This window comes from Salvelinus sp. IW2-2015, linkage group LG8 (genome assembly GCF_002910315.2).
Source record: "Salvelinus sp. IW2-2015 linkage group LG8, ASM291031v2, whole genome shotgun sequence".
Lineage (NCBI taxonomy): Eukaryota > Metazoa > Chordata > Actinopteri > Salmoniformes > Salmonidae > Salvelinus > Salvelinus sp. IW2-2015.
This window is the reverse complement of record NC_036848.1, coordinates 43469757-43479426: the sequence shown is the minus strand read 5'-3', so window position 1 is coordinate 43479426 and position 9670 is coordinate 43469757.

Genomic DNA, 9670 nt, shown 5'->3' with positions numbered 1-9670 from the left:
CACACACACACACACACACACACACACACACACACACACACACACACACACCTGTTTGATTAACTCATTGTTCAAATGTTTCTTAGTATGATTATATTACTGTAGTTTACCCTTATTCTGAAGCTAAAATGCTTTTTCACTGAGTCACCCTCAGAGCCATCACTCTCCTTAGATATTCCCTTTCCCAACAGTCACACATAAAGTCAACCCTCTCTCTGCCTCAGGCCACCTAAGAAGATGGCCTCCATTGTAAACATTCTTTCTCTCTGTTTTATAACACAGAGCGGAACAGCAGAAAGTAAAATAATGATAACGGGCACATTATTTCTTTACAAGTGAACAAGAACAGAACCAAATGTTTCACATCTGCTGTCATCCTTTCTGTGTATTAGCATGAGAATGTCTGGGCAGTGCTTCAATGCTGCACAGCTCACTGGTTGAGAAAGAGTACAGAGACCACAGAGGCCTTTATCACAGGGCCGTATTGCTACTGCCAGATGTCCCCGTGTTGGGGACACAATACAGGGGGCACCCCACATTTAACAAATCACACGCAATGCCTTTCTATCTCCCTAAAAGACTAGAGGCGATAGGAGGGTTCTCTCCAGCCCTCTGTGCTGCCCAGCAGACCCCCAAGGGTCAAATATTTCACATCGATGGAGGAATGCAACGAGAAAGAGAGAAGAAAGATATGGGTCTCTTCCTCATTCATAGCTGCATGTCTTACCCAATACAGTTGTTCCTTCCTTAGTCAGGAGTTGAGTCAAGAGTTAGACACACAGATTTTGTAGTGATTCATCAGAACAAGCAATCTAGTAGCTTTTCTAAAGTATTAGCGACTTAGTCTATGTGATCCGGGGTGTGTCTGTGTAACAGCCATTTGGAGAATGTTAGATGTTTGTGCAAGGAGTGCAGGGATACACATTTTCTTCAAACACAAAAAAACAGCATTTAGAGTTTAATTATACACCCAGACTTTGGTGCTTTAGCAAAAATGTGCAAACAGTCTAGAAGGCATGTAAAAACAAAATCCCACTTTCATCTTCGCCATTTATCCAAATGACTGTACTATGGTTCCATCGACGCAGCCTTGTTGGAATCTTGGATGCAGAGTTTAAAGGTAATGCAAAACACAAAGCTTTTTATTACCCTCAGAACAGAATTACACTTTACTTTGCATACTGAATCAATTCTAAGGGCATGGTGAGGCAAAGTTAACACTGTCCACAGAGAAGACAAATACCAAAACATTGAATAATCTGTCCTTGATTGTTGTTATAAAGTTATATTGAAATATTTTTTCTAGCGCTGTAGATTTTGACGATGTTCCACTRAAATGTACTACGTATTAACAATGAAACCTTGGTTGCTCCAACATTTCCTTGTTSGAATTATTGAATTGACCAAGTAGTCTGGGTACATAAGGAGACTAGGGGTGTGTCCAAAATGGCACCCTATAGTGCACTACTTTAGGACGAGGGACCATAGGGCTCATGGTCAAAGGTAGTGCACTTAATGGGCRTTGGTTAACAGTAGTGCACTATATAGTGAATAGGGTGCCATTTCGGATGCAGACTGGGCGTCTCAGTACTGCACTTCATTGTCAGACAGCTTTATGCTCTGAGGTTTAGGAACTATTATTGCTGCAGTTTTCTGGACTTGGAAATTCAAGGCTGTAAAACAGGAATACTAATTTCATCAAAATGTTGGGACTCCCGGGTGGGATTCGGACGTGGTCAGAAGAAGTTTCCCACTATTAGAGGTTATGTTGTGAACTTGTGATACAATATTATTGACACACAGCATAATTTAGTCTGAGGCCAACACAGTACACACATTGTTAAATGAATATACTACCATTAAAAACTTTTACAAATGGACAAAGTTGACTTCGGATTTATAAAATGTTCCCTGGGGTGAGTTATGATTAGCATAAAAAAAACTTTCCCCACAAGCTCATTTTTTTCTCTCTGGCTGAAACAGAGCAACTCTTTAAAAAACAGAGCAAGTCCTAAAAACATCACATTTTTATGAGAATTGAAGTGGCATCAGCCACTTAAGAGCTCAATTAAGAGAGTAAGTAAGAGCTAAATAAAAGACAGAGTTAGATGCCACCCAGTGTGCAATGATGTCATACCCTCCTCAGCACCCAGTAAGGAACTACTTTAGATTCTCTGAGTGGTGGTTAAAGCAGACCTGGGTTAAAATTTGAAATCCAGAGCGACTTACAGTAGTGAGTGCATACAGCTTTATACTTTTTTTGTACTGGTCCCCCATGGGAATTGAATACACAACTCCGGCATTGCAAGCGCCATGCTCTACCAACTAAGCCACACGGGACGTCGCAAGCCCTGTCAAGCCCAGCTAAAGTATTCAAAATGATTTCAAATAGTACTGGAACCCAGGTCTGGATTAAAATAATAGGCTTCAGGGAATAAAGAAATACATCATTCCTGATACACAACATATTTATGACGTGATATAATACCAACATATCATTCACTGTGTGTCCTCGTGGGCAGGCCTGAAGCGTTGCATAGCTGGATATTGTAGGATTCATTCAATGCTTTTTCTGTAGAGACAGGGAGAAAACGTATTTGGTTGTATATACACAGCTGTGGGCCAGTCATTGAGGTGGTGTTTTTAATATCATCATCCTGGCCTGAAGAGGAGGAAGGGTTCCTATTAAGTAACCACAGAAACACAAATAAATCCAACTCTTAATCAGATTAATGCTCAAGTGAAGTTGGTTGTTCTGCCGTGGAGTTTTCTAATGTCTAGACAAACATTTGTATCCGTGAACATTTGAACAATACATCAAAAACAATATTATTAATCTGTAAGTGAGTTATCTTGAAAGTTTGTTAATGTTTGCTGTGTGTGTGTGAGGGCGGTAGGCACTAGGCAAGGGAGTATAGAGAGGCTACTTGATCAGGAACATTCATTTTTAGATTGGAAGGATATGATGGAGTTCCGTGTCACTACGACTGTGTTTATATAATGGGATCCACCCCTTTTAATAAAAAAAATGTCACCTAAAATGACATACCCAAATCTAACTGCCTGTAGCTCAGGCCCCGAAGAAAGGATATGCATATTCTTGATACCATTTGAAAGGAAACACTTTGAAGTTTGTGGAAATGTGAAAGGAATGTATGAGAATATAACACATTAGATCTGGTAAAAGATAATACAAAGAAAAAAACAACCGTTGTTTTGTATTTTTTTGTACCATCATCTTTGAAATGCAAGAGAAAGGCCATAATGTATTATTCCAGCCCAGGTGCAATTTAGATTTTGGCCTCTAGATGGCAGCAGTGTATGTGCAAAGTGTTAGACTGATCCAATGAACCATTGTATTTCTGTTCGAAATGTTGTGTCAAGGCTACCCAAATGTGCCTAATTGGTTTATTAATACCTTTTCAAGTTCAAAATMATGCACTCTCCTCAAACAATAGCATGGCATTCTTTCACTGTAATAGCTACTGTAAATTGGACAGTGCAGTTAGATTAACAAGAATRTAAGCTTTCTGCCAATATTAGATATGTCTATGTCCTGGGAAGTTTTCTTGTTACTTACAACCTCATGCTAATCGCATTAGCCTACGTTAGCTCAACCATACCGTGGGTGGGACACCGATCTGTAGAGATCCTTAAGAGGTTTTAAATAAGCAGTTAATTTKTGATATTTCACTAATTGGTCTTTTGACCAATCAGTTCAGCTCTAAGAAAGATCTGATGTGGAAAGATCTGATGTGATTGYTAAAAAGACCAATAGTGGTAAAACAGATCAGAATTGGGCTGTCTGTGTAAACACAGCCTACTTCCCATGGATACTAAAGGTCCATAGTTCATCAATATTAAGGAGACATTGATAAAGATCTAGAATGTGTAATTTACTTGTGTTTGCATGACCTGTATTACAGTGTCACGAATGCCCTGAGGAATCAAAATAAATATTTTATGAAGCAAAGTACCCAGCAAACTTTGTCAGATGAATAAGGTTAATTAATTATTCCCAGTGTTCTGATTGGATAATATCTGGATAATATCTACCTCACTATTGCTTTTACAAAAACACGCTTTTTCAAATCTAACATTCAAATCTCAGTGTGTCTGGAGTGTGTGTGTGTGTGTCACATTCCTTCCTCTAAGAGGCAGCAGGATGCAGAGAGAGAGAGAGAAAGAGAGAGAGAGCGAGAGAGAGGAGGGTGCGGCTTAGGTAGTCTTTGTAGCACGGAGGGCCTCCATATTTCCAGGAAGCAGGACACGGTTGAAAGACAGGCTGGTTTGAGTCGCAGAAGGTTAACAACACATATGGTATATTATATATCAAAACAGGACAACAATCGTCAAAACCAATCTCCAAATGCACTCTGCAAGTCACGGTCCAAACGTCACTGTGACTTTGACTTTACTGAACTTAAAARCTTCCACGTGGGAGTTCCTAGAATATCACTGAAGCTGAATTACAATATTCTAAACAACTAGCCAATACTTAGAATAACAACATATTACTTAGCCTAATAGCATTGCCCCCAAAACATTCATGATCTAAATGGTATATGCACAAACCAGGGCGACTCGCCTACGTATAAGGAATAGGGTGCCATTTGGGATGCATACTAGGTCACTGCCCTGCTTGGCCCAACTCAGCAGGGCTAAAGATAGAGATGCAGAGATGACTCTTGTATCATTAGATAGATTGCACTCCTACTTAAACAAATACATCAATATAAAATGTCCACTCTAAGACTGCTAAATAGCTAATCAAATGGCTATCCCCTGCTGCTACTGAGTATTATCTATCCCGTTGCCTAGTCAGTTTAACCCTACCTTACCTACAGTATATGTACATAGCTACCTCAATTACCTCGTACCCCTGCACATCAACTCGGTAATGGTACTCCCTTTATATAGCCATGTTATTTTTACTCGTCATTGTTATACGTTCACTGCATATTATTCCTCGTGTCACTATTTCTTTGTATATATGGTTTTAATCATAAGCTCTGCATTGTTGAAAAAGGACCCGTAAGTAAGCTTTTCACTGTTAGTCTACACCTGTTGTTTACGAAGCATGTGACAAATAACATTTGATTTGATTTTGACCCCACTTCTTTATCTGGTAGAGAGAGCCAGAACAGAACATGGCGACACTGGAAGTGATGAGGTGTGGTGGTGGTGGGTGATATCAGATGGATCCTGACGCCTAAATGGCGCTCATTTGATGGCGCTCTCTGATGATGCGTCACATGCTACAGTACTTCATTATAGTGAAGCTGGACAGCGCTCGTGGTTCATTAAAAAGCAATATGTGGAGGTGTGATTGGCCATTTCCTGCAGATAAGTATCTCCTCATACATTTAAAGAAGACAGCCGGGCTAGACTGAGCCGTGGATTCTCTTCAGCTGCAATGTTGGGGTAACAATCGAGTTGCTGCCATACTGAATGTGAATTTGAATTAAGAATGTTTTTAACGGAGACAGGATTTCTGTGGTATTTCAAGGGCTAGGGACTGACTGAATACTAGCATATTTTCACGCTGTTTTGTCTCATAGGTAATGAATGAAGCCCAAAAATGATACATTTAGGCAGTAATTTGTTGAATCAGGTGTTTGTCTTCCTAAATGAAATCATTGCATAGCGTCACTGTGGCTCAAGAGTACTGTTGAATATCGCTGGTCCGGTGGGTAACATACAGCTACAGTATTCATGCTGGGTGAAGATCGTGATTTATGTAAGGTCATTTATGAAATATCATACAACATGTATGGAAATTGTATTAGTGTTAAGACAGCTGTCTTTCCCAACCAGAACAAAAGTCTAACCCACCATGGACGACATCTTGTGATTAAGCCCCATTACAATAACATATTATATTTTGATAAACATGATCTTTCCTTAGTTGGACATGGTCTTTTCTCTCTTAACTGTTTTCCTATTTACATTTACATTTAAGTCATTTAGCAGACGCTCTTATCCAGAGCGACTTACAAATTCCTATGACCTTCAACAGTGGCCTGAGGTGTTCAGGTGAAGTGTAGCTTTCACTGGTATACCTAAACTGAGGTGATAGACCAGTCAATCCCAACCTTTCTGTTGATGATGGACACCTGAGAGTCCAGACAGGCGCCAAGACAAACAAACTTCTCAATCTGTGTGATTATTGTGCCACAGTACGAATAATTCCCTGTGAAAGCAAAGACAAGAGACTGAGGGAGAAGGGCCGGCTGCTGTCAAGCTGAAGGACTTGAACGTGTCAGATATGATATATGGGTAGAGGAGAGACCGGGGTCTGCTGCTGCTTTTTTTTGCAGGCTCACCTACCATCCCCATCCTCCCCCGCTCTCCTCCTTAATGAACTATGTGAGCAGCATGTTGCCTGTGATAGAGATCTGTTGCTGGACATGGAGGATATTGCCTTACCTCTGGTGAGTGGTCCATTCTTAATCAAATCAATCAAAATCTCGATTTCCAATATAAGAAAAAGGAAAGAAACAGTTATTGCTCTATAAGTGAGAGTATAGGATTAGAAGTCAGTCAGATGTGTATGGGAAGATATTACTTCCCTATACTGTTGCTTTCTTGTATGTCTCCCCAACTTCTGTTAGTCAGAACTGTTTAGAAAGTCTATGAAAATACATTATACTCACATATTTTTTCTACCAGACCTTTTTCCTTTTCCTATCACTCTATCTCACACCCTGGAGTCGGCTGTGAAATGTAGTAGCTCCTCGGCCAGTCATTCTTTCAAGGAGGGCAGGTCTCCAGTTTGAGGGAGAACCTGGAACGCTGGAACAGAAACCCCACACTGCGAAAACACCTGAGCTCTCTCTGTCTCTGTGGACACACTGAGGTCATGAGAACAGGGTTGATTGGCAGTGTGTGTGTGTGTGTCTGAGTGTGTCTGGCGTGACGTCTGGTGGGATAGCGTTACAGCTGGTGTCATCAGGCATAAGTCAACTGCTGACTGCTGTAGAGTTCCCTTGTTGCATCCATTCCATATATCACATGGGAATTTGCCTCCAAGTCCTGTCTAATTCAAATTTGTAAAATTGTTTTGGTTAAAATTACCTTAAACGGATAGACACATATCTAATGAAATAACGTGAGGTGTTTCTAAATATTTRCAAACAGCATGGTTGTATAACTGAAAAAACCTATAACTCCATTACTTAATTACATTAGTGAATGATGTGGCCGTTGATATGTTAGAAGCTGATGTGAAAGAAATTATGTTCCAGAGGTAATTTTTCATCATCGTCAATTGGGCAATAAACTCACTATCTCTTACTGGCTGATAAGCTTCCCCTCACCATCTTTCATGTTTAAGTGTGAAGCCCGCAAACCCCTCGCCTCTTGAATCCAACTCACAATATTTACATCCTGGAGGATCCGGCCTGGTCATTCGGAAAATATGTAATGAAGACTATTTGTTAACGTCATCATCTGTGGTCTGGATATAAGCTTAGCCTTCATTTATTTACGTACTGCTAGAGACCCCAGAAGTCTAATTAAATCTCTGCCTTCAGTGAATGACTTGTTAATATCATACGGAGCGTGAAAGATACCTTGTTAGCCACAGTGCATAATCAAAGGGCAGTGACAGATTATTCCAGCTATATGTCTGTGAGGCTGAATGGGGCTGCAAAGGGTAGAATATCTGTAGTCTTGTTGATTGTCTCTGTGGCCAAGATACTGTCCAAGATGTCCCACTACAACCAGGCTTTGAACAATGAACACATTATCACCAGTCAAAGACAAATCCCTAAGCAAATACTTACATTTGTATGCTAGAAGGAAGTGTATAAATTCATTTTTATAGCATCCACTCTACTGTACGTGTACATCTTACAGGTATATAAATATCCTCTGTAATTGCTGCTTAGACACCAATAGGGGTAATTTCGACAAGTGCAACTGTCTCAACCAGTAATCCTGACTATATAAAAGTGGTTTGAGGTATACTATTGACTAGATACTGAACCTCCAGCAAGCTGGGATAAGAAAGAGGCATAATTTACCCTGCCAGCCTCAACTTGCGTGTCATTACAGGAGATGAAAGCCACTTGACACTGCATTGTCATTTACAGTACATTCCCCAGTACAGTGCTGATGGGTCTCCTAGTGACTCATAGGCCACAAGGGAAAACTGTTTGGTAAATGCATAAACATTTAGACAGGGCTGTCTCCATTGAAATGTGGTGGTTGGCAGATTGATTTCTAATAATGTATTGTTATTGTTTTAAATGTAATTTCACATTCTGGTCATACTGCATTAGTTTTGGTACTGTATGTTTGTTTGCTGAATGTAGGATAAATGCTGTGGATGTGTATTTGATTGTTTTACTTTCATGTTAATCCCTTATTTGCTTTGAATTGATCATAAAGAAACAGTTTCTTGAAGTTCAAGAAAGCAAAAAAAAGTATTAATGGCCGGCATCCAAAGCACTAATAAATGAATCCATAAAAAGCTTTCAATCCAACAGTGAGGCCATTTGAATGGTTTCATTTGAGTGGTAAGACTACTGCTTCTCTTTGTGTCTGTAATCATTTTTCCCGTAGAGAAGTAATCACAATACAAAGTAAATAATGACAGTCATACGTGACACTTAAAAACTCAACATTGTAATTCTGCCCACCTTCTAAACTCCATGGAGTTCTTACCGCCTTCTAAACTCCATGGAATTCTAACTGCCTTCTAAACTCCATGGAATTCTAACCACCTTCTAAACTCCATGGAATTCTAACCACCTTCTAAACTCCATGGAATTCTAACCACCCTTCTAAACTCCATGGAATTCTAACCACCTTCTAACTCCATGGAATTCTCCCCTTCTAAACTCCATGGAATTCGAACCACCTTCTAAACTCCATGGAATTCTAACCACCTTTCTTAAACTCCATGGAATTCTAACCACCTTTTCTAAACTCCATGGAATTCTAACCACCTTCTAATCTCCATGGATTCTAACCACTTCTAAACTCCATGGAATTCTAACCACTTCAAACTCATGGCAACCTCCATAACTCCATGGAATTCTAACCACCTCTAATCTTCCATAGGAATTCTACACCATCCTCTCCATAAAACTCCATGGAATTCTAAACCACCCTTCGAAACTCCATGGAATTCTAACCACCTTCTAAATCTCCATGAATTCTAACCACCTTCTAATCTCCATGGAATTCTAACACCTTCTAAACTCCAGGTATTCTAACCACCTTCTAATCTCCATGGAATTCTAACCACCTTCTAAACTCCATGGAATTCTAACCACCTTCTAAACCTTGGAATTCTGCCCACCTAAACTCCATGGAATTCTGCCCACCTTCCTTCTGTTCAGAAAGACCTTGCAGAGAGTCAGGTGGACCTCGTAGAGGGTCGGGGTGTGACTGCTAAACCTATTAACGGATGGTATTCCCTGTGCCTGCAGAGCATGAAGTGAGGACACCAGGACATGGAAACACACACACACTGTACACACACACAGACACAGACACACGCACTGCATTACTCAGGCCCTAGTCCACTAGACAGATGTGCCTCCCCTGACTGTAGAAACAGCCTCCACATCTGGACTAGCAGTTAGGTGTGTAGAGGTTTCCCAGGACCCCTCTATGCCCCAACCCTATCGCCCCCTCCACCTCCACCTCCACACGCATG